A 23572-nucleotide genomic window follows, 5' to 3' on the forward strand; every position below is an offset into this window, starting at 1 on the left:
GAAGAACACAATTGAACATAGCTGAATAAAATAGAAAGGATATTGTCTCCAAACTATTTGAGGAAGTGCGCACATGCGGCTATTCTGTGTTGAGCGGTTAACAAAGAAACAGGTTTTCCTATATGCTTAATTGAGATTTATTTATGTAACTTTAGTTGTGATACAAATGTTGACCTTTAAGTTTAGATTTGTAATACATTTTGAGACACTAATGATGATTTTAAAAAAGTCCTGAAACCCTTGCTGGAATTCAACCATTTGTGAAGGAATTGTGTAGGTGTCCTGCAGCAATCCGGTAGGGTTGACAAAATACTGCAGGAAAAGTCCCTGACGCCCACTTGTCCTGCAGAAATGTTGAAAATCCTGCAGAAACATAACAATTCCTGCAGGAATCCTGCAGGATTTTTATATTCCTGCAGGATATGGCAATTTCAAGTTAACTACAGGATTTGAGATACAGTATGATCCAGAGAAATGTTTGAAATATAGTGCAATATCAGACATTTAAACTCAGCAGATGAGAAACGTAAGAAATTACAATGTCCACATGCAATAAATATAGTGTATGCTATATTTATTTGATAGATACCAATGCAAATGATAATGGTTTCAGTAGGCCCACAGTTCAGTCAATGTAATGTCAGTGTAATAATGCATTTATATATCATGCTGCCAGTTTAAGAATCACCTTCATTCATACATACTCTGAATAAATAAACACAATGTAAAAAACGTTGTATACAGTTACGTTAAGCGGTTCAACCCTTTCTCAGTTTACCTCCCATTTGTTGGGCTGTAAACAGATGTAATTCCTTTGTACATCTGGGATGTCTTCCAGATGAACACAGGTGGTACAGATGTCTGTGCATTTGATTAACTGAACCTCATTTGAAATGCCAATCTCTTTAAGAATCCCAGAGGCAGTGCCTCCTGTCTCTAGGTCTCTTACTGTGCAACTTGTTGTCATCACTGGGTCTATAAAAGCGTAGTCCACTTCACTGCCAACGTCAACAAAAGAACTGACCATCCCCAGTGACCCATGTTGGGTGACCACTACATGGTTTACTCGTTTCTATAAGGTATTTGCTGTTTTGGAATGAATGTGATTCCCAATAACAATCGTTCTATGGTGAAATTGACATGGTTCTTTGTAAGTAACGTCTGACTCTCCGAGGAGAACAGCCTCCCTTGATGTAGGGCTCCGTGCAACAGGATACCCTAGTAAAAATACACTCTTCTTTTTTTTCACATTTATTGGCGATTCTGTAGCCCCTTAACATTTCTTCAACAAACCTTTTGCTAGCTTGATTTGAATCTGTGCTGAATGTAATAGTGAGTAGTCTCGAGATGTGTCGGTAGATGGTGAACATTTCCACAAGTCTCCCATTACTACTTTCAAAGATGAATGCACTTTGAGCCCACAAAGGCCCCCAGTTTCAGACACATGTAGGTGCATGCAAATGTATATGGACATTGTAGCTGACATGACATTTCCCATACAATTGTTCAAACCTAATAACAAATTCTCGAAAGAACATCTCAGTCATATCAATGTTATGAGAGGTAACCGTGTCTTTCGGAAGACAATAGGTACCCTGCACCAGTAGCACTAAATGGTGTAAGTACTGCCTGGGTAAAATCCCATTAAAACAGGGGAGGCTATAGAACAGCAGGAAGTGTCAGAACTCTGTGGCTTTCCAATATTTGAGTAAATTAATTGAGCGTGTTGGTTTTATGGCAAGCGATCTTTTGTTTATGCACTCTATTTCTCTTCCAATGTACCAGGACTCAGGGTGATATTTGGACTCAAACCACAGTGTAGTCATTTGCCAACATAACCCAAGTAAGATGCCATGCATGTAATCAAAAGCAAACCCTGCAATCATGTTGAAAACAGTAAGGAACATTAAAGGAGATGGGCCCTTAACACCATGTATGATGTTCCCTGACTCTACCACCAAGGCAACCTTTATTCGGTGTTTAGTGTCTGTGAGTGGCATTGGCTCACTCTCAAACGGATACACTCCAGTGAACCCATTACCCTTTTTCTACCACTTCTCCTCTGTGATAGCACCAGTTGCACCCATGTTCACCATTGAATTGTTTGATATTCTGTACTTTGCAGCGAGCAGGGGAATCACAAATACATAGTAAACTGTACACACATACATTTGTGGGTGTCCTTCTCAACTGGCATGTCAAGCCTTCGCCCTCAAGTGAAAGACACTAATCCACAAACGACTGAAGGAAATAATTAATTTATTTGACCCAAACCACAACCCCACAAGAATAATGTGCTTTGCTCTTAGGTTCGGGGGAAATTCATAAACTGTGACTTGTAGGGGCTAGATGTGAAAGGGAGAGGGCTTGAATATTGGAACCCCATCCACATGTGAAATACGAATGAAATCAGTGTCATTAAGGGCATCTATTGACTTGTATAGTGCACCATCATTAATGTCATCTATATTATCTGGGCTGCTATTGGACCTAGAATACTTATATTCTAACGCTTCGCAGAATTTGCAGTCTAATAACTTTTCCTCTAGTTGTTTTTTGATTGACAATTTCATGAACACTGATCCACTCTTGACAAGAGACGGCATATCCCCAGGGAGGCAAACACATGATGAGCAATGATCTGGCACTTCACTGCCAAATAAATACTGGCATGTTGAACAAATATAGTGCATTTCAAAAGTGTCATTACAGTCAAAATACTTAATAAACTAGTAGTGACTGTTGGGAACACATTTTGTCAGTTCTGGACAATGGAGATGTACTGTATAATGTCCAATAAATCACTGAGAGCTATCTTGGTGGTTGTGTGTCTTAGAGCATAGCAGAGTATTGAGATCAGAGACTCATCTTCAGTAATGTTTGCATTTAGCCTTTTCTCCCCCTCCTTGTCCTCCGACTTGATTGATGATGTCCCTTCCTTGTCCATCTGTGTTGTCTCCACCTGCGTTGTCTCCCTGTAAGCACAACAGATACCCAGGTCAGAAGGAGGCTTATAGCCGTAGTGTTAACATGAAGGAAGGCAGATCACTATGAAACAGACAGTGGAACAGAAAGTAGACAAATGCAGGAGGTGAATAATGAAACAGATGAGAACACAGCCAACAAAAACTTTTGTCGGCTTGCACCTCTCAGTCATCACCGTGTACTTTGGTATTGTTCCCGTATTTTGAGCCTACCCTGTAGTCTTGTGGTAAGAGTTTTTGTTTTGAAGTCATATGGTTGGTTGTTCGATCCTGGCCAAGCCATACCTAGTTTTAAAAAAAATTGACCGTATGAGTTTATGTTAGGCACTTAGCATTAAATATATTTCACAGTGGATATTTTAAACACCACCCCCCCATTTATCTGATATTTTGAGGAACTACATTTCCATTTTACCTAAAAACCTGTCAACTTCTAGGATGGCTAAGTGATCATTGCAGTTACTTTTCGTCACAAAGATTGAGAGTTCATGTCCCTTCTGTGACCAATTCCCTACTGTTTAATGGTGTCAGTCTACCTTCTAAGTTCATGAAATTTCAATTGTTATGTTTTTTTACTTGAATGGACAGATGGTGGCGGTCTGGGGTCACACGGCGATCGACGTCGTTCTCGGACAAGCTGTCCTGTTGGGAAGAGCCATGCATGTCAGGTGACTGTTGCAACTGTCAGACATGTTTCAGAAAGGAATGACTGTGTAGCACTGCTATGTTGTTTCACCTGAGTGGACGGACGCTGGCAGTCTTGGGTCAAGGAGGTGATCGACGTCGCTCTTGGATGAGCTGTCCTGTGGGGAAGAGCCATGCATGTCAGGTGACTGTTGCAACTGTCAGTAATGTTTCAGAAAGGAGTGAGTGTGTAGCACTGCTATGCTGTCTATACTTTTAAGTAAGTGGACTACTTACTTGTAGCCGTGGCTTATAAATTGTTTTCCTCTTCCATTCTAAGCAGGGTAGATGTTGATGAGATTATTAAGGAGACAGCACAGACAAAATACAACCAATCGCGCTTATCAGTAGACAGCTTTGGTATAGACTGTTTTATGTCCATATACTGTAGGTACATTCGATTTGTTATAAATGTCTGAAAATCATACAGTAGCTACCTTTCTTGTTGTTGACCCGTGGCCATCTCCTTTTCGTCCACCTTGACTAGGTCCATAGGCTAGATGAAATTAATGGGGCAAAGTAGGTAACAGGGCATTTAAAAGGAGATTAAAATAGTTAACCAAGATACCCAGAACAGTATTTTCCCTAGGATGGTAGTAGGCGTGGCCAATTGCATGGTTTTTGATGCCAACATTTTGCAGTTTCAAAGCTAATGTCCTGCAATTCTACACATTTTGCCATGGGGAGTAGAGAAAATGTGAAGTTTTAAAGCAAATTTCCTGCAATACTACACATTTTCCCATAGTTTATGTTGTGTTCTTATGCTATTCACAATTTTGTCAATTTGCAGACATTCTTATCCAGAGCGACTTACAGTAGTGAGTGCATACATTTTTGTACTATGTGAATGACTCAAACATTATAACAAAATCAATGCGGGTTCCATGCCATTTTTAGAATTTTTTATTCTCACTGACTGTCTAGTTTTTATTTTGGTTATTCTCAGTTCTCAAATATTATCTTATTTAAAAATATATTGCTTCATGATATTTTCAACATACTTTCTATCTGGATTTAGTCATTTCATTTTACACTGAAAAACATTTTACCATCCCACTTTTTTATTTATTTAATTTTAAATCAATACATATATATATATATACTGTCATGTCCTGACCAGTAAAAGGGGTTATTTGTCATTATAGTTGGTCAGGGCGTGGCAGGGGTTGTTTGTTTTGTGTGTTTGGGTATTGTGGGTTTAGGTTCTAGTTTTCTTATTTCTATGTTTAAATCTAGCTTTTCTATTTCTGTGAGTTTTGGCAATGACCTCTAATTAGAGGCAGCTGGTTGTTGTTGTCTCTAATTGGAGGGCATATTTAGTTGTTTGTTTTCACTTGTGTTTGTGGGTGGTTGTTTCTAGTATAGTCTGTGCACCTTACTTGACTGTTTTTGTCGTTTGTTTATTTTGATTAAGTGTTTTCTTTAATATGAGCACTTTACCCGCTGCGTTTTGGTCCACTCAATACGACCCATATGACATTTACAGTATCAGTCAAAAGTTTGGACACACCTACAGTACTCATTCAAGGGTTTTTCGGTATTTTTACTATTTTCTACATTGTAGAATAATAGTGAAGACACCAAAACTATGAAATAACACATAACCAAAAGTTTTATATATATATATACTGCTCAAAAAAATAAAGGGAACACTTAAACAACAGATCCTAGATCTGAATGAAAGAAATAATGTTATTAAATACTTTTTTCTTTACATAGTTGAATGTGCTGACAACAAAATCACACCAAAATAATCAATGGAAATCCAATTTATCAACCCATGGAGGTCTGGATTTGGAGTCACACTCAAAATTAAAGTGGAAAACCACACTACAGGCTGATCCAACTTTGATGTAATGTCATTAAAACAAGTCAAAATGAGGCTCAGTAGTGTGTGTGGCCTCCACGTGCCTGTATGACCTCCCTACAACGCCTGGGCATGCTCCTGATGAGGTGGCGGATGGTCTCCTGAGGGATCTCCTCCCAGACCTGGACTAAAGCATCCGCCAACTCCTGGACAGTCTGTGGTGCAACGTGGCGTTGGTGGATGGAGCGAGACATGATGTCCCAGATGTGCTCAATTGGATTCAGGTCTGGGGAACGGGCGGGCCAGTCCATAGCATCAATGCCTTCATCTTGCAGGAACTGCTGACACACTCCAGCCACATGAGGTCTAGCATTGTCTTGCATTAGGAGGAACCCAGGGCCAACCGCACCAGCATATGGTCTCACAAGGGGTCTGAGGATCTCATCTCGGTACCTAATGGCAGTCTGGCTACCTCTGGCGAGCACATGGAGGGCTGTGCGGCCCCCCAAAGAAATGCCACCCCACACCATGACTGACCCACCGCCAAACCGGTCCTGCTGGAGGATGTTGCAGGCAGCAGAACGTTCTCCACGGTGTCTCCAGACTCTGTCACGTGCTCAGAGTGAACCTGCTTTCATCTGTGAAGAGCACAGGGCGCCAGTGGCGAATTTGCCAATCTTGTTGTTCTCTGGCAAATGCCAAACGTCCTGCACGGTGTTGGGCTGTAAGCACAACCCACACCTGTGGACGTCGGGCCCTCATACCACCCTCATGGAGTCTGTTTCTGACCATTTGAGCAGACACATGCACATTTGTGGCCTGCTGGAGGTCATTTTGCAGGGCTCTGGCAGTGCTCCTCCTGCTCCTCCTTGCACAAAGGCGGAGGTAGCGGTCCTGCTGCTGGGTTGTTGCTCTCCTACGGCCTCCTCCACGTCTCCTGATGTACTGGCCTGTCTCCTGGTAGCGCCTCCATGCTCTGGACACTACGCTGACAGACACAGCAAACCTTCTTGCCACAGCTCGCATTGTTGTGCCATCCTGGATGAGCTGCACTACCTGAGCCACTTGTGTGGGTTGTAGACTCCGTCTCATGCTACCACTAGAGTGAAAGCACCGCCAACATTCAAAAGTGACCAAAACATCAGCCAGGAAGCATAGGAACTGAGAAGTGGTCTGTGCAGAACCACTCCTTTATTGGGGGTGTCTTGCTAATTGCCTATAATTTCCACCTGTTGTCTATTCCATTTGGACAACAGCATGTGAAATGTATTGTCAATCAGTGTTGCTTCCTAAGTGGACAGTTTGATTTCACAGAAGTGTGATTGACTTGGAGTTACATTGTGTTGTTTAAGTGTTCCCTTTATTTTTTTGAGCAGTGTATATATACACACACAAACACTATCGTTCAAAAGATTGGGGTCACTTAGAAATGTCCTTGTTTCTGAAAGAAACACATGTTTTTGTCCAATAAAAAAACATCAAATTGATCAGAAGTACAGTGTAGACACTGTAATGTTGTAAATGACTATTGTAGCTGAAAACGGCACATTTTTAATGGAATATCAACATAGGTGTACAGAGGCCCATTATCAGCATCCATCACTGTTCCAATGGCACAATAAGTGCATCCAAGGAGAGGGTGTCATCTTGGCAAGCCAACTCCGTCTAGATTTCCTCGCACAACCCTCTTCATAATAGGGTGCGAAGCGCCGGCTCATTCCAGCCGCTGGATGCTGCCACTGTCCTGAAGGTGGGGGCATATTCTGCAGGGGTCTGGCCTTCCTGCCATAGGTCAAGTAAGTGCTCACATCCATCTCTGCCCTCTGATGGATGATCGAAGAACCCCCTGAACAAAGCCATGAACCCCTCATACGAATCCAGCTCCTCCTCTCTTCTCTCCCACTCAAACGCCTGTCCAGTCATCTGGGAAATGACCATGGCATCCTTGGACCTCTCGGTGGTGGGGGCTCTCATCTGATGAGCGAAATAGAGGGAGCACGGAACTCGCTGACCTGGACGGACTGCTGGATGCACTGGGTTGACACGTAGTAGAAAATCCTCCACCCAAGGGGGGTGGCGCCTCTCGGACAATGACGAGACGTTGAAGAATGCAGAGGACCTCATCCATAGTCGTCCCCAGTTGAGCCAGCTGGTCGTGGTGTTGGTGAAGTAGGTCTTTCTGTTCGCTGACCATCTGGGAGATGCCTTGATCAACTGCTGCTTCCATGAGGTGAGGCATTATTCTTTAATGGAGACACAGGTGCAGTTCGAGAGTTTAATATGAATTAAAATGTAATGATACAAAAACAAGAGTAGCGTCTGGACATGAGAACATAAACAGAGACAATAACACCTAACGGGAAATGACAATGGAGTGCTATATAAACTCAACAAAAAAAGAAACGTACTCTCACTGTCAACTGTGTTCATTTTCAGCAAACTTAACATGTGTAAATATTTGTATGAACATAACAAGATTCAACAACTGAGACATATTCTGAAGAAGTTCCACAGACATGTGACTAACAGAAATGGAATAATGTGTCCCTGAACAAATGGGGTGTCAAAATCAAAATGAACAGTCAGTATCTGGTGTGGCCACCAGCTGCATTTTAAGTACTGCAGTGCATCTCCTCCTCATGGACTGCACCAGATGTGCCAGTTCTTGCTGTGAGATGTTACCCCACTCTCCCACCAAAGGCACCTGCAAGTTCCCGGACATTTCTGGGGGGAATGGCCCTAGCCCTCACCCTCCCCCTCCGTGGCCGATGTAAGTAAGACATTTAAGCGTGTTAACCCTCACAAGGCTGCCTGCCCAGATGGCATGCCTAGCCGCAGACCAGCTGTTTAGAATGTTTACGGACATATTCGATCCCTCCCTACCCTAGTCTGCTGTTCCCACTTGCTTTTCTTCCTGTAACCAAGAAAGCAAAGGTAACGGAACTCAATGACTATTGCCCCATAGCACTCACTTCTGTCATCATGAAGTGTTTTGAGAGGCTAGTTAAGGATCATATCACCTCTACCTTACCTGACATCCTAAACCCACTTCAATTTGCTTACCGCCCCAATAGATCCACAGACGATGCAATCGCCATTGCACTGCACACGGCCCTATCCCATCTGGACAAGAGGAATACCTATGTAAGAATGCTGTTCATTAACTGTAGCTCAGCATTCAACACCATAGTACCCTCCAAGCTCATCATTAAGCTCGGGGGCCTGGGTATCAACCCTGCCCTGTGCAACTGCGTCCTGAACTACTTGACGGGTCGCCCCCAGGTGGTGAAATAACAACACCTCCACATCGCTGATCCTCAACACCGGGGCCCTGCATCTTCAGACCCCTCCTGTACTCCCTGTTCATCCATGACCGCATGGCCACGCACGCCTCCAACTCAATCATCAAGTTTGCAGATGACACTACAGTAGTCGGCCTGATTACCAACAATGACGAGACAGCCTACAGAGAGGAGGTGAGGGCCATGGGAGTGTGGTGCCAGGAAAATAACCTCTCACTCAATGTCAACAAAACAAAGGAGCTGATCGTGGACTTCAGGAAACAGCAGAAGGAGCATGCCCCCATCCACATTGACAGGACCGCAATGGAGCAGGTGGAAAGCTTCAATTTCCTTGGCATACACATCACTGACGATCTGAAATGGTCCACCCACACACACAATGTGGTGAATAAGGCGCAACAGCGCCTCTTCAACCTCAGTAGGCTGAAGAAATGTGTCTTGGCACCTAAAACCCTCACCAACTTTTACAGATGCACAATTGAGAGCATCCTGTTGGGCTGTATCACCGTCTGGTACGGCAACTGCACCGCCCGCAACCGCAGGGCTCTCCAGATGGTGGTGCGGTCTGCCCAATGTATCACCGGGGCAAACTTCCTGCCCTCCAGGACACCTACACCACCCGATGTCACAGGAAGGCCAAAAAGATAATCAAGGACAATAACCACCCGAGCCACTGCCTGTTCACTCCGCTATCATCCAGAAGGCGAGGTCAGTACAGATGCATCAAAGCTGGGACCGAGAGACTGAAAAACAGCTTCTATCTTAAGGTTATCCGACTGTTAAATAGTCATTGCTAGCCGGCTTCCACCCGGTTACTCAACCCTGCACATTAGAGGCTGCTGCCCTATATACATAGAAATGGAATCACTGGTCACTTTAACCTCTTGACGGTCGCCTAGGATAGGGGGCGCTACAGCGATTTTTGAAAAAAAATTGTGCCCATTTTAAACGGCCTCCTACTCAAACTCAGAAGCTAGGATATGCATATAATTAATACTTGTGGATAGAAAACACCCTAAAGTTTCTAAAACTGTTTGAATGGTGTCTGTGATTATAACAGAGCTCATATGGCAGTCAAAACCCCGAGACAGATCGTAACAGGAAGTGGAATTCTGAATTGCGGACTCAACTTCATCACTTTGCCTATAAATCACACCGTGAGCAATGGTTCATTGAGCACTTCCTATTGCTTCCACTAGATGTCCCCAGTCTTTACAAAGTGGTTTGAGCCTTCTACTGTGAAAACTGACACAATGAGAGTCTGTGGAACGTGGTCACATGAGGAGGGCCATCACCATTATGACGCCGGCGCCCCTGGCTACCCTCCCCTTTCGAAACGTTTTGAAAGACAATGCAATCGTCCCCCTTGAATGTTATTGGAGCTCTGGTTGAAAAAGGCCCTAAAGATTTATGTTATACAACGTTTGACGTGTTTGAACGAACCTAAATAAAAAAAAAAATGCATTTTGTTGAAAGAGGAGTCCTGCGGCTGACAGAACTTTTGGAGCAGCCTTCAGAACACGCTAACAAGTACAAGCTATTGGAACATAAAGGATTAACTTTTTCGAACGAAAATACATTTGTTGTGGACCTGGGATCCCTGGAAGTGCTTTCTGATGAAGATAATCAAAGGTAAGGGATTATTGACAATAGTATACAAGAGTAGATTTGATATGCAATTGTTTCCAAGATGGCGCTGACCTGTAACGGTAGCCTATTTTTCTGAGTATCGCATCCCCTTTTATCGCAAAGTGTGATTACCCAGTAAAGTTATTTTTAAATCTGGCATTACAGGTGCTTTCAAGAGATATTCATCTATAAATCTTAGAATGACAATATTACATTTTTAAAATGTTTTCGAATAGTAATTTAGTAAATTTTAGCGCTGTTTCACCGGATGCATTTGAGGGAAAATAGTTAGTCAACGTCATGCGCCGATGTAAAATGCTGTTTTTATATATAAATATGAACTTTATCGAACAAAAGAATGCATGTATTGTGTAACATGATGTCCTAGGAGTGTCATCTGATGACGATTGTCAAAGGTTAGTGCTGCATTTAGCTGATTTTTGGTTATTTGTGATGCATGTGGTTGGTCGGAAAATGGCTATGTGGCTACTTTTACGATATACTCCTCTAACATAATCTAATGTTTTGCTTTTGCTGCAAAGCCTTTTTGAAATCGGACAACGTGGTTCGATTCAGGAGAGGTGTATCTATAAAACGATATAACATAGTCCTATATTTGAAAAAAATATATATTAAATTTTGTTATGCTGGATGTCCGTCCCGCATACGGAGCCCGCCCAGAGGTTAATAATGGAACACTTGTCACTTTAAGAATATTTACATACTGCTTTACTCATTTCGTATGTATATACTGTATTCTATTCTTCTGTATTTTAGTAAATGCCACTTCGACATTGCTCGTCCAAATATTGATATATTTCTTAATTCCATTCTTTTACTTTAGATTTGTGTGTATTGTTTTGAAATTGTTAGATACTACACTTTTGAAGCTAGGAACACAAGCATTTCTCCACACCCGCAATATGTATGTGACCAATAACATTTTGGAGTAATAAGGGAGATTACTGTATGTGTTTGGGAATAGTACTAAGTGAATGTGGAGATTACTGTGTGTGTTTGGGAATAGTCCTAAGAAAATGTGGATGTGAGAGTTGTGTGAGTGTGGAAAGGACGTGTTAAGCTGATTGAAATTTGGATAATAAAAGGATAAAAATGTGGTTAATATTTATTTTACCATTATTTAAATAGGCAAGTATTTACAATGACGATCTACTCTGGCCAAACCCTAACGATGCTGAGCCAATTGTGCGCCGCCAATCACGGCCGGTTGTGATGCAGCCCAGAATCGAACCAGGGTCTGTAGTGACGCCTCTAGCACTGAGATGCAGTGCATTAGACCGTCACTTTGGTGTTAAGAGATTGAAAATTGGATTCTAAGTGGTAAGCTGAGTTCAACAAAGGACTTACATTTGGGATAATAAAATGATTGACATTTGGATATTATGCTGATTGAAATTTGGATAATAAGAGGAGGCGCATATTGAAGATATTGGAAGAACTGTCCACATTTACTTTTCATCAGCCAACAAGATGAGTAGGCCTAACGAACAGCAAAAGTACTAGCCTATGTCAATCTACTATCCCACATCGTACAAAATTGACCTACTCTATTCTGTGCGAGAAATACATATTCTAAACATAGTCTCAGACAGTTGTGGGATGCGAAAGATCCCGAATTAATACAACCACTCGCATCAAAAAAAATCTGTTTTAAGCAATGAGCCGGACGCAGCAGATGAGAACGTTTAGCTTAACGTTTTGATAAACTACTAGGCTATTTCTTCACATTATAAGAGCAGCAATGCGCACAAGGCAGTAGGTGTCACACCCTGACCATAGAGAGCCCTTGGTTCTCTATGGTGTTTAGGTCAGAGCGTGACTAGGGGGGTGTTCTAGTCATTTTATTTCTATGTTGGTGAGTTGTATGGTTCCCAATTAGAGGCAGCTGGTAATCGTTGCCTCTAATTGGGGATCATATTTAGGAAGCCCTTTCGCCCACCTGATTTGTGGGATATTGTTTTGTTGAGTAGTGATATGTGTGTGCTCTTTGTTGTTGTAGTTTCACTTTGGATTAAAAGTATGTGGAACTCAAATCACACTGCACCTTGGTCCGTCTTTCCTCACGATCATGACAGTAGGCTAATAAGCTCGAATGTTCCATTAGCAGGATGACACCATTCTCAAACATGACCACAAACGCACCTGTCTTGAAACATAGACCATTATGATGCACCTGTCTTGGAACAGGGGCAGTGGAAAAAAAACATGTAATCTAGAAATGTTACGCAACATGAGCTCATGGGCTCTCATTAGGTGTTTGATTTGATTTTCGATTACATTTGCATTGAGTGATCAGAGTGACTAGAGGGACAATAGTGTGGAGTACCAGGCTGTTAGCAAGTTTGGTAGGCTATTAATGAGCAGCAGCATCAGAGCTTGGAGAAGCTTTATTACTGTGAATAAACGGTCACGGAATTTGACTGCCATGATGACTCGTGACCACTGGTGTGGCAGTAATTTGGTCACCGTAACAGCCCTACATGTACATATTCGGACGAGTATCACCTTTCCATAGAGGGGTCATATTTCTGTGTAGCCCAAACTGTTCAGACGCTAAGACAGAAGTTGGCAGATCGGTGGTACCGCCATCAGATGAGTCCAGTGATGCTTGTGGGGGTCAAAGAGCAAAAAGTTCAGACGCTCCCAACGTTTTCGTGAGAAGGACAATTTTGGGGATGTCTCATGGTCTGACAAACATCGATGTAGCTCAGTCACCTTCCACTGCAGATGCGGAAGGCTGCCATTGGAGGATGTGGTGGATTGAGACGCAGCCCATGCAAAACTGATATCTCTAGCTTAAATAGACGGATGTTGTATTATGCTAATTCGATTTCCGCAGGCGCGGACATCAACTCTACGGGGTACGCACATTGTTGAAGAAAAGTTTCTAATTAAATCACACTGCAATATTATGAGGTTTATTTGCATTTTGCACAATTCTTTTGCACTATGAAAATGTCACCCATGATCTCTATCGCTGTCTCTCTCTCTCTCGCTCTGTCTCACTCTCTCTCTCTCTCTCTCTCTCTGTCACACACTCACAAAAAAAATCCACTTAGTGTCACACACTGATCTTTTTCACCTGTCCTTGTGCTTGTCTCCACCCCCCTCCATATGTCGCCCATCTTCCCCATTATCCCCTGCGTATTTATACCTGTGTTCTCTGTCTGTGGCAGTTCGTCTTGTCAGGTCTTACCAGCGTTCTTTTTTGTCTTCCTGTGTCTCAAGTTCTCTTTCCTAGTTTTTCCCGGTTCTGACCATTCTGCCTGCCCTGACCCCGAGCCTGCCTGCCGTCCTGTACTTGCCTGACTCTGACTTGATCACGAACCTCTGCCTGCCCTCGACCTGCCCCGTGTTTATAATAAATAATCTGAGAACGGTACAATCCACCTCCCGTGTCTGCATCTGGGTCATATCCTGAGTCGTGATACTTAGGTCTATTTTATCTCCATGTATACAAATTACAATTTATGAGTTAAAGTCAGTAAGATAATTTAATTGACAATAACTGCTCTCAGGAGATTACCACAATGCACTTCTCCACACTTAATTGATTTGAATGCTAAGGATCAAATCCACTTGTTGTAAACATTTGATAAATTGAAACAAAATGCTAGCTGATGTCATGAAAGTTTACTTCCTGCCTTTGATTCGACTGCAATACAATTATGATAATAATCCTCTTCAGTATTTATTGTATAATCAACTGATGCTGGGTCAGTTGGTAGAGCATGGTGTTTGCAACGCCAGGGTTGTGGGTTCGATTCTCACGGGGGACCAGTACGGAGAAAAACATTTATGAAATGTATGCATTCACTACTGTAAGTCGCTCTGGATAAGAGCGTCTGCTAAATGACAAAAATGTAAATGCTTCCTTTTACTATAGACCTTACTTTGCTACTCTTTATATGGATACAAGTTCATTACAATCGTCTTTAATTACAATGGGAATCTCCGATCAGCTAGATCACCTGAAACAAACAACATTTTTGTAATGAACATTTGATTGAATGAACGCTGTTTGTTTGTTACCTATGCATAGTCACTTTGCCCCCACCTACATGTACAGATTACCTCAACTAGCCTGTACCCCTGCACACTGACTCGGTACCGGGGACCCTGTATATAGCCTCGTTATTGTTATTCTTATTGTGTTACTTTTTATTTTAGCCTACTTGGTAAATATTTTCTTCTTCTTGAACTGCACTGTTGGTTTAGGGCTTGTAAGTAAGCATTTCACGGTAAAGTCTACACTTATTGTATTCGGCGCTTGTGGCAAATAAAGTTTGATTTGATTTGAAATGGCTGCCAATCAAGCATCTTCTCGTCGCTCCCACCATGTCTTATTGATGTATCCACCTCTTGGTTATGTCTGTCCTTTAATTAAAACTGTCTCCCTCCCATAAGGCATTGTGACTGCCAGCATCAACAAATGACACCCTCCAGCAGTGCCAGTTTTGGGAGTAATTACTGGGCAAGATGGGCCAAGCTGTTCTCTATGGCACACATCTGCCAACCTGTCACTATCAGCACTATGTCTATATTCTGCACTTTCTCTCAGTGTGAGGTGGAAAGGGGCTGTTGGGAGGAGGCAGAGCAGCCACAGAGCAGCTAGGTGAGCATGTGTGAATTTGTATTTTTAAGGTCATGATGAAAATGGAGGGCTCACATTAATGAGGCTCACTGTTATGGCTGACCTGCCATGCCGGGCCATCTGGCCAACATGTGGTTGGTCAGATTTGTGTTGCGGAGCCAGTGCCACGAGGGCCAAGAGATCACTAGCTCTGGCTAGAGAGGGGATGAAGATGCTCATTCAAACGGGCGCCAGTGAGTATCATGAGATGTTCTTAATTAGTTGGAGAACTAATTACAGTGTTGAATATGTAATACATTAATTATAGTGATATTGTAGTTGTCTTTGCAGATACATTTTTTTAATGCTGTAACATGTTCTTTCCTCTGTATACTGGGATCATGTTATTAAACATTTTCCGATATATTATATCGTATCTATATTGTGTGCATATGCTAGCTATTTGATGTAGGCTTAGTGGCTTCATGAAGAATGTGATCCAGTGCATCCAGTCTGTGTATTCCTTTATTTCATGGGTCAAATGTACAAGTGTTAGATAACTAAAGTACAGAAGCCATGACCAACTCACAGCGGAGAATAATTATAGATATGCTAAGCTCTTTCAACCTATAAAGTAGGTTATGCCATATGAGTAGGTTGACTGCTTATGAAATGAATGTGAACACAAACATAACTATTCATAGTGACCTGACCTGAATGACAATGTGTACAAAAGGAGGTCTAATAATTGCCATTTCGATGTCAACAGAGGTACACATCACACACTGCCAGCACTCACAGCTAGCAAACATACCAGAGACTATGCGAGGTATAAAACATTGACAGTTCAGCATGGGCATCACAAGCCATCTCAAGATCAACCCTCAAGAGTGTGATAAACAACTTCCAAGGACCAACAGCGAATGTCCTTTCTCCATACCACTTGTTCAAACGTCGTTGGGAGTAATTAAATGTTTTTGTCCCCTAGCTTGCTGAGCATAGTCGTTGCATTGTATTAGTCTCTATTTTCCTATTGGTGTCAATACAGTCACTCACTGGGCCCAAACTCAGATTAAAATATTTACTGCGGGCACCCTAAGGTATTTCATCATTCGGCAGAGCTGCCTCTGTGCAAGTAATTACCTCCATCTGTAAACACAGCTCCCCTGAGCTTGTCCACCACTCCACTATTGAACTCCCTTGCAGCACATTAGAGTAAATACAGTCGAGCAGCAGGCTGTTGTCATAGTCGTGTGTGTAGGTGGCAGGGAAGTCAGGCGCAGGAGAAACCAACTTGGTTAAACTGGAGTAGTTTTATTAACAAAAAAACTAACTCCAAAACCAACATACAAAAATAACATGGGTAAAAATAACCCGTTGCACACCGATACAAAATACCCGAGTACATAACATCCGAACAAGAGGGGAAAACAGAGGGTTAAATACACAACATGTAATGAATGGGATTGGAACCAGGTGTGTAGGAAGACAAGACAAAACCAATGGAAAATGAAAAACGGATCAATGATGGCTAGAAGACCGGTGACTTCTACCGCCGAGCACCACCCGAACAAGGAGGGGCATCGACTTCGGCAGAAGTCCTGACAGCTGTCTGGTCACTTTATTAGAAATGCCTTACCTCACAATCTGCCTACTATTGCCATGAGCTTAAACTAACCCTTGACGTCGGGGAATATAGAAATGATCATTAGAATAGGCTAATAGTGGTTGCTAGCAATGTTGTTTTTTAAGGTGGTGGACTATGAGTTAAATGTGTAGAAGCGAGCTTTAACTTTTTTTATTTTCTCCAATGTAGATGTGTTGTTTGTTTTCGTTTTCCAGAGGTAAACTACTTTCTTGGCCATCTTTTAATCAACTTAGCCATGCTAGCCCAGGGGTTAAAGTTGAAAGAACGTTATTTTTGTGTGATCCCTTTGAGTTTGTTTGTGCCAAGCAATATCAGGGACATTTCTCCCCTTATCCGAAGTTCACAGATAAGCAATTCTCTTTTAGTATTGCCACATTGGCTTAGCAGCATATTCCTCTTTACAGAAAACCAAAAAAGCTTAGTGTTAGTATATTTGTGTTTTTCCATTGCATAACCGTGTGGCAATACTAAGTTGAGTTGCTTAAAAATCCCTCCGTTTGGACATGTATGAGTTTAAATCGGAGAGAACTATGATTGATACGAAAGTAGCATTCTTTATTCACAACCTTATTTCATAAACTTTATTTAATCAGGGTCTTGCCATCCAAATCCTCTTCAATACTCCTCGATTAATATATGCACAACTGGTCCAAAACTAGGTCACCATCTAACTTGCCTTTTCAGCGTATGAAGTGCTGCAACAGAGACAAACTATCAAGCCCCACTGTGTGCAGCTCTATGAACTTTAGTTCTGATGCAGTCAAGAGGGAATATGAGAGGATAGCGGTAATAATTATCACCAAAACACTCCTCTGCACCAATGACCTCTGAACGCAGCTGGCTCAACATTTTGTCTTCTCCAATAAGGCTCTTGCTGAGCAAAGCTCTGGCACCTACTATATGCATCACCAGCATTGCCCGATCAATTGTTACTCCATTAAAATGGTCAATTAATCCATATTTTCAATGAGAAGGAAGGCAGGAATCCAAATGAATGCTGGGCTTCTTCCAAGTATTTTATTTTTTTAGGAGGTAGATCTGCTTTAATATTGCAGATAGATTGTGGCTTCTAATGTAATTGTCTGCATCATTTCCAATCCCCATATATATCTTAGTGGGTCTATAATTTGTTTTTCAACAGGACAATTACCTAACACACCTCCAGGCTGTGTAAGGGCTATTTGACCAAGAAGGAGAGTGATGGAGTGCTGCATCAGATGACCTGGCCGCCACGATCACATGATCTCAACCCAGTTGAGATGGTTTGGGATGAGTTGGACTGCAGAGTGAAGGAAAAGCAACCAACAAGTGCTCAGCATATGTGGGAACTCCTTCAAGACTGTTGGAAAAGCATTCCAGGTGAAGCTGGTTGAGAGAATGCCAAGAGCATACAAACCTGTCATCAAGGCAAAGGGTGGCTACTTTGAACAATCTGAAATATAAAATATATAAATCACATTTTTAACACATTTTTTGTTACTACATGATCCAATATGTGTTATTTCATAGTTTTGATGGCTTCGCTATTATTCTACAATGTAAAAATGTTTTAAAATAAAGAAAAACCCTTGAATGAGTAGGTGTGTCCAAACTTTTGACCGTTACTGTACAGTGAGGGAAAAAAGTATTTGATCCCCCTGCTGATTTTGTACGTTTGCCCACTGACAAAGAAATGATCAGTCTACAGGTTTGCACACATCTCAGGAGGGATTTTGTCCCACTCCTCTTTGCAGATCTTCTCCAAGTCATTAAGGTTTCGAGGCTGACGTTTGGCAACTCAAACTTTCAGCTCCATCCACAAATCTTCTATGGGATTAAGGTCTGGAGACTGGCTAGGCCACTCCAGGACCTTAATGTGCTTCTTCTTGAGCCACTCCTTTGTTGCCTTGGCCGTGTGTTTTGGGTCATTGTCATGCTGGAATACCCATCCACGACCCATTTTCAATGCCCTGGCTGAGGGAAGGAGGTTCTCACCCAAGATTTGACGGTACATGGCCCAGTCCATCGTCCCTTTGATGCGGTGAAGTTGTCCTGTCCCCTTAGCAGAAAAACACCCCCAAAGCATAATGTTTCCACCTCCATGTTTGACGGTGGGGATGGTGTTCTTGTGGTCATAGGAAGCATTCCTCCTCCTCCTCCAAACACGGCGAGTTGAGTTGATGCCAAAGAGCTCCATTTTGGTCTCATCTGACCACAACACTTTCACCCAGTTGTCCTCTGAATCATTCAGATGTTCATTGGCAAACTTCAGACGGGCATGTGCTTTCTTGAGCAGGGGGACCTTGCAGGCGCTGCAGGATTTCAGTCCTTCACGGTGTAGTGTGTTACCAATTGTTTTCTTGGTGACTGGTCCCAGCTGCCTTGAGATCATTGACAAGATCCTCCCGTGTAGTTCTGGGCTGATTCCTCACCGTTCTCATGATCATTGCAACTCCACGAGGTGAGATCTTGCATGGAGCCCAAGGCCGAGGGAGATTGACAGTTCTTTTGTGTTTCTTCCATTTGTGAATAATCGCACCAAGCTGCTTGGCGATGGTCTTGTAGCCCATTCCAGCCTTGTGTAGGTCTACAATCTTGCCCCTGACATCCTTGGAGAGCCGTTTGGTCTTGGCCATGGTGGAGAGTTTGGAATCTGATTGATTGATTGCTTCTGTGGACAGGTGTCTTTTATACAGGTAACAAACTGAGATTAGGAGCACTCCCTTTAAGAGTGTGCTCTAATCTCAGCTCGTTACCTGTATAAAAGACACCTGGGAGCCAGAAATCTTTCTGATTGAGAGGGGGTCAAATACTTATTTCCCTCATTAAAATGCAAATCAATTTATAACATTTTTGACATGCGTTTTTCTGGATTTTTTGTTGTTGTTATTCTGTCTCTCACTGTTCAAATAAACCTACCATTAAAATTATAGACTGATCATTTCTTTGTCAGTGGGCAAACGTACAATATCAGCAGGGGATCAAATACTTTTTTCCCTCACTGTATATATTTTTTATATGTGTTCCTTTATTATTTTCCCCTAACCCTACCACCCCTCTCCTAATGGACAACTAATGGACAACAACACTTACTTCCAGCTTATATATACTATATACATTTTATGGACACAGTATATTCTACATTAGTTATCTTTTGTTTGTTTTTAGTCCCATCCTTCAGCTACCCTAAACCCCTCCCATCCATCTCTGAAGACCATCCAGTTTTAATTTCTATGTGCCATATATTTTATTAACCGTGGAAAAGTCTTACCTTGGGAACCATTTCCTTTAGGCTTAATGAATAGGGAAGTGTATCAATGTTTCCTCACCTCTCTGAGAGCCTCTATCACGCCTCTCTTGATAGTTACAGAATGCAGTATGACAGAATACTATGTAGAGTACATCATGTTGATCATGTCACTGTAATCAGATCTGTATAATTTAATCAAGCTTCTCAATAAATGTTTGCTACCTCATCTTTTGTTTGTCTTCATCTCCCAAAGCACACAATTACATTTTCAGGCAGAGCGGTAATCCATCAATCACAATAGTGCCTACAGGTAAATGACAAAATAATGGAATCACTTGAGTAAATGAGGGATTCAAAGTGTATTGAAAGCAGGTGCTTCCAAACAGGTGTAGTTCTTGAGTTAATTAATGCTTAGGGTCATGTATAAAAATGCCAGGCAGGCCATTATTTTGTCTACCATGGATATGCCCCCATTGAATGACAATGGCCCCATCAACAGGGCACGAGTGGTCACTTGTAGTTAGTCTAGGATACACAATGTCATGATTTATGAGAGGAGAGTGTGTGTGTGTGTGTGTGTGTGTGTGTGTGTGTGTGTGTGTGTGTGTGTGTGTGTGTGTGTGTGTGTTGAGGTGCGGTTGTGGGAAATGGAAGTGAGTGTGTCTGTGGGTGAGTTGTGAGTGTGGGAAATGGTTGTGTGTGTTATTGGGGGTTCATTCAGGTGGTGTTTGGTTCCTGTGTGTGGTCACAATCATGTAAGACTGTTCTTACCATATAGTTTTCTGGGGTCTTTGTTTTCTGGGGTCTTAGTTTTTTTTTTTGGGGGGGGGGGGGGGGGGGGATCTAGTGACTAAGATGTTTTATGGCACGTTGACTATTTAACTCGTCCCAAATGGCAGACAGTTCTTTCAGACTTATTTGAGTGGAACTAGGTATTCCTAGCTCTAGTTCCTAGAGCTTGACTGACCTGTGAAATATGGCAATATGTCCGATCTGGTACGTATTGCCAAGAGGATCCAGCTGAATGTAGAACACACAGCAAATTTGGGGGCACCCGATAAGCCAATGAAGAGTTTTCTGCGTATTATTCATCAATATGGCGAAACGTTGAAACAGTATGATGGCATTAGAAGAGAGCTTTTCTCGGTGGGTGATAAATACGAATTACAGTGTGACTGGTATGGTCCCGCCTCGTCATCCCGGATCAAAAAGGGACATGGAACAATCGATAGACAAGCTGACGACATCGCTTTGAAGAGATTTCTCAAGAATATTCACAAACCGACCTCCAAGACCCGACACCTAGTGACTGGTGTTGTGAGACCTTGGATGACAATGCAGAGACCGGCTATCCTGAGTCATACTTATACCAATAACCCACAACTCTGGACTATTTTCCGCCAACTAAATACCACTGGCTCGATCAGTTTGCCTTGGAAATAGAGCCTCTGATTCGAACATATCTACAAAGCCTGTGGAAAAGGATGATCAGCCAGACAGTTATCTCACAATCCCCACTATAGCGATTATCCAGGCAACTTTGGGTCTCATTCTGGAGCATATGTCGATCAAGCTAAAGAAATCATGCCTGGGTTGTGTGGTTAATCATCCTAGTCAAATGAGATGCTCGTGTTTGTTTGACCCAGACACTTATTATTTTGAGAGTTACTTTTTACACCAGGACTGAAACATGCATTGGGCAGGGCTCTGAAATAATTTGGTTTTCCTACACCATTGTCCAAGATTCAAGTAGCTGCTGAAACAATTGTTAGTGATCTCAAGAATGTACCTACATTGTACAAAAATGTTAAGACATCCGGGAAAAGAGTGAGAAAGCTGTGTGGGCCGCTGCGGACTATTGGTATGACAACTCTAAATCAAACGCAGAGTCTGAGAAATAAGGATGGAAAACTACCAACTGTATGCAGTTTTGCCAACTATCTAATCAAAGCTTATGCCAATTAAATCTCCTTGATCCCTTACATAACTAGACCAATCCTATGCTTCAATGTACTGCAGTTCACAGTGATGTTGCAAGACAGGACAATGACAGGACAATGCTTTAGAGATGAAAGCATTGTTTCAAAAAGCTATTAGTGTTAGAGTTGGTAATGCAGCATTTATTAAAGTTACCACTATATTAATGTAACATGTTTTGACAACCTGAAAAAACATATGGATTTGGTCAGGAGTACAGCTGACGATTGGCAGAAATTGTTGTCTGATGGTCTTGATTCTACTGATACTCTGTACAACTTGTTGTGTAAGCTTTCAACTTACTTTTCTAAAGACTCTGAAGATTATATGTATTGCAGACCTGCCAACTCTCACGCATTGGCTGTGAGACATACGCAATTGACACTATTCTTACGCTCACACTCCACACATCTTATATGTCACACATCAAAAATTACTGCTTTCATTTTTTTTATTAGTCCTTTGTATAGTCAGTGAGTCAACGTTTCAACTGTGCTCCAAATCGATTTGAAATCGTAGCATTTGCGCCTTCAATTTAACATCACCAGCAGAACCTTATCATTGTCCTGTCTTGCAACATCACTGTGAACTGCGGCACATTGAAGCATATGATTGGTCTAAGGGATCAAGGAGGTTTGATGCAACTTTAAAAGAAACACCCCTCAAGATTAGAGTGGAGCAGAATGTAGAGAGAGCGTTCTCTAAAACTGTAAAAAAGAGCAGCACGGTAGTGATTTTTAATGTGCAATGTTGTCAACAATATTTTGACATCATGCACTAAAGTTGATTTAATGCACACTTGCATTAGTCCCCTCATTTGGTGATTGCCATTTAGGCTGTGACACATTTTGTCAAACAGATTGGGAACCCAAAAGTGTAGGTTTGATTCTAGAGGGGGGACAATAAATAGAAACATTATTTGGTTAGGGTGTAGGGGCAGATTTATGTGATCTTGTCTTCAGGAGATTTTATTATCTATTTAGTCTGATCAGTGGAACAATGGAACAAATTTCATTCTTAACAATGAGCTAAAATATAGGGTGATTAGTGTGCTTGTCAGCAAGAACACTACTGTTATTCCCCACACGTATTTTATTATTCCACTTCTTCCCAATTTTTCTACTGTAATTGAATATTTGAAATCTGATATGCCTACTTGTGTCTTTGAAAATGAATGATATGAGGCTATGTATTTTTGCAGCCATTCATGGACAGTTTTGATGATAGGGGGGACTCAACTCAAACGCATCATATTTTGTCTATATAGAGGAAGATGCCAAAGATCTTCAACTAGTCATAAACCACCTGTATATTGATATTCATTGGATTTTTCTTGAAAGTTCGGTGATTTTGAGAAATGTATTGTTATAACAAGAACATTTTAAAACACCCAGCACTTGGGAAACATAGATCAGGGGTGGCCAACCCTATTGGAGAGCAAGCAGGATTTCATTCCAGCCCTATTTTAAAGAGATCACCCAAATTACAAAATACAACATGTTTGTATCCTTACCTTGAAAGCAGTCTATGGACAAGGAGACGGCAATCTATGATTTGGTTACCGACTGCCATCAACCATTAATATTAGTATTTCCTGTGCGGAGACTTGGTGTAGTGGTAATACTCCTGTCACGTCCTGACCATAGTAAGATGTGATTTTCTATGGTAGAGTAGGTCAGGGCGTGACAGGGGGTGTTTTGTGTTTTTCTATGTTTAAG

At 41.9% G+C, this 23572-nt stretch overlaps 1 long non-coding RNA gene across 1 annotated transcript; it reads right to left on the minus strand.

The window, feature by feature from the left end:
- Positions 1–557: 557 nt before the first annotated feature.
- Positions 558–23500, minus strand: LOC106567557 (uncharacterized). The gene is made up of 7 exons (XR_001320098.3): positions 23368–23500; positions 4106–4164; positions 3906–3943; positions 3721–3787; positions 3561–3626; positions 3198–3269; positions 558–2975 (listed from the first exon to the last, which is right to left on the minus strand). It is a non-coding gene; the product is annotated as an uncharacterized LOC106567557 (long non-coding RNA).
- Positions 23501–23572: the final 72 nt, after the last annotated feature.

Source organism: Salmo salar, chromosome 13, assembly GCF_965601325.2.
Source record: "Salmo salar chromosome 13, fSalSal1, whole genome shotgun sequence".
Taxonomy (NCBI): Eukaryota; Metazoa; Chordata; class Actinopteri; order Salmoniformes; family Salmonidae; genus Salmo; species Salmo salar.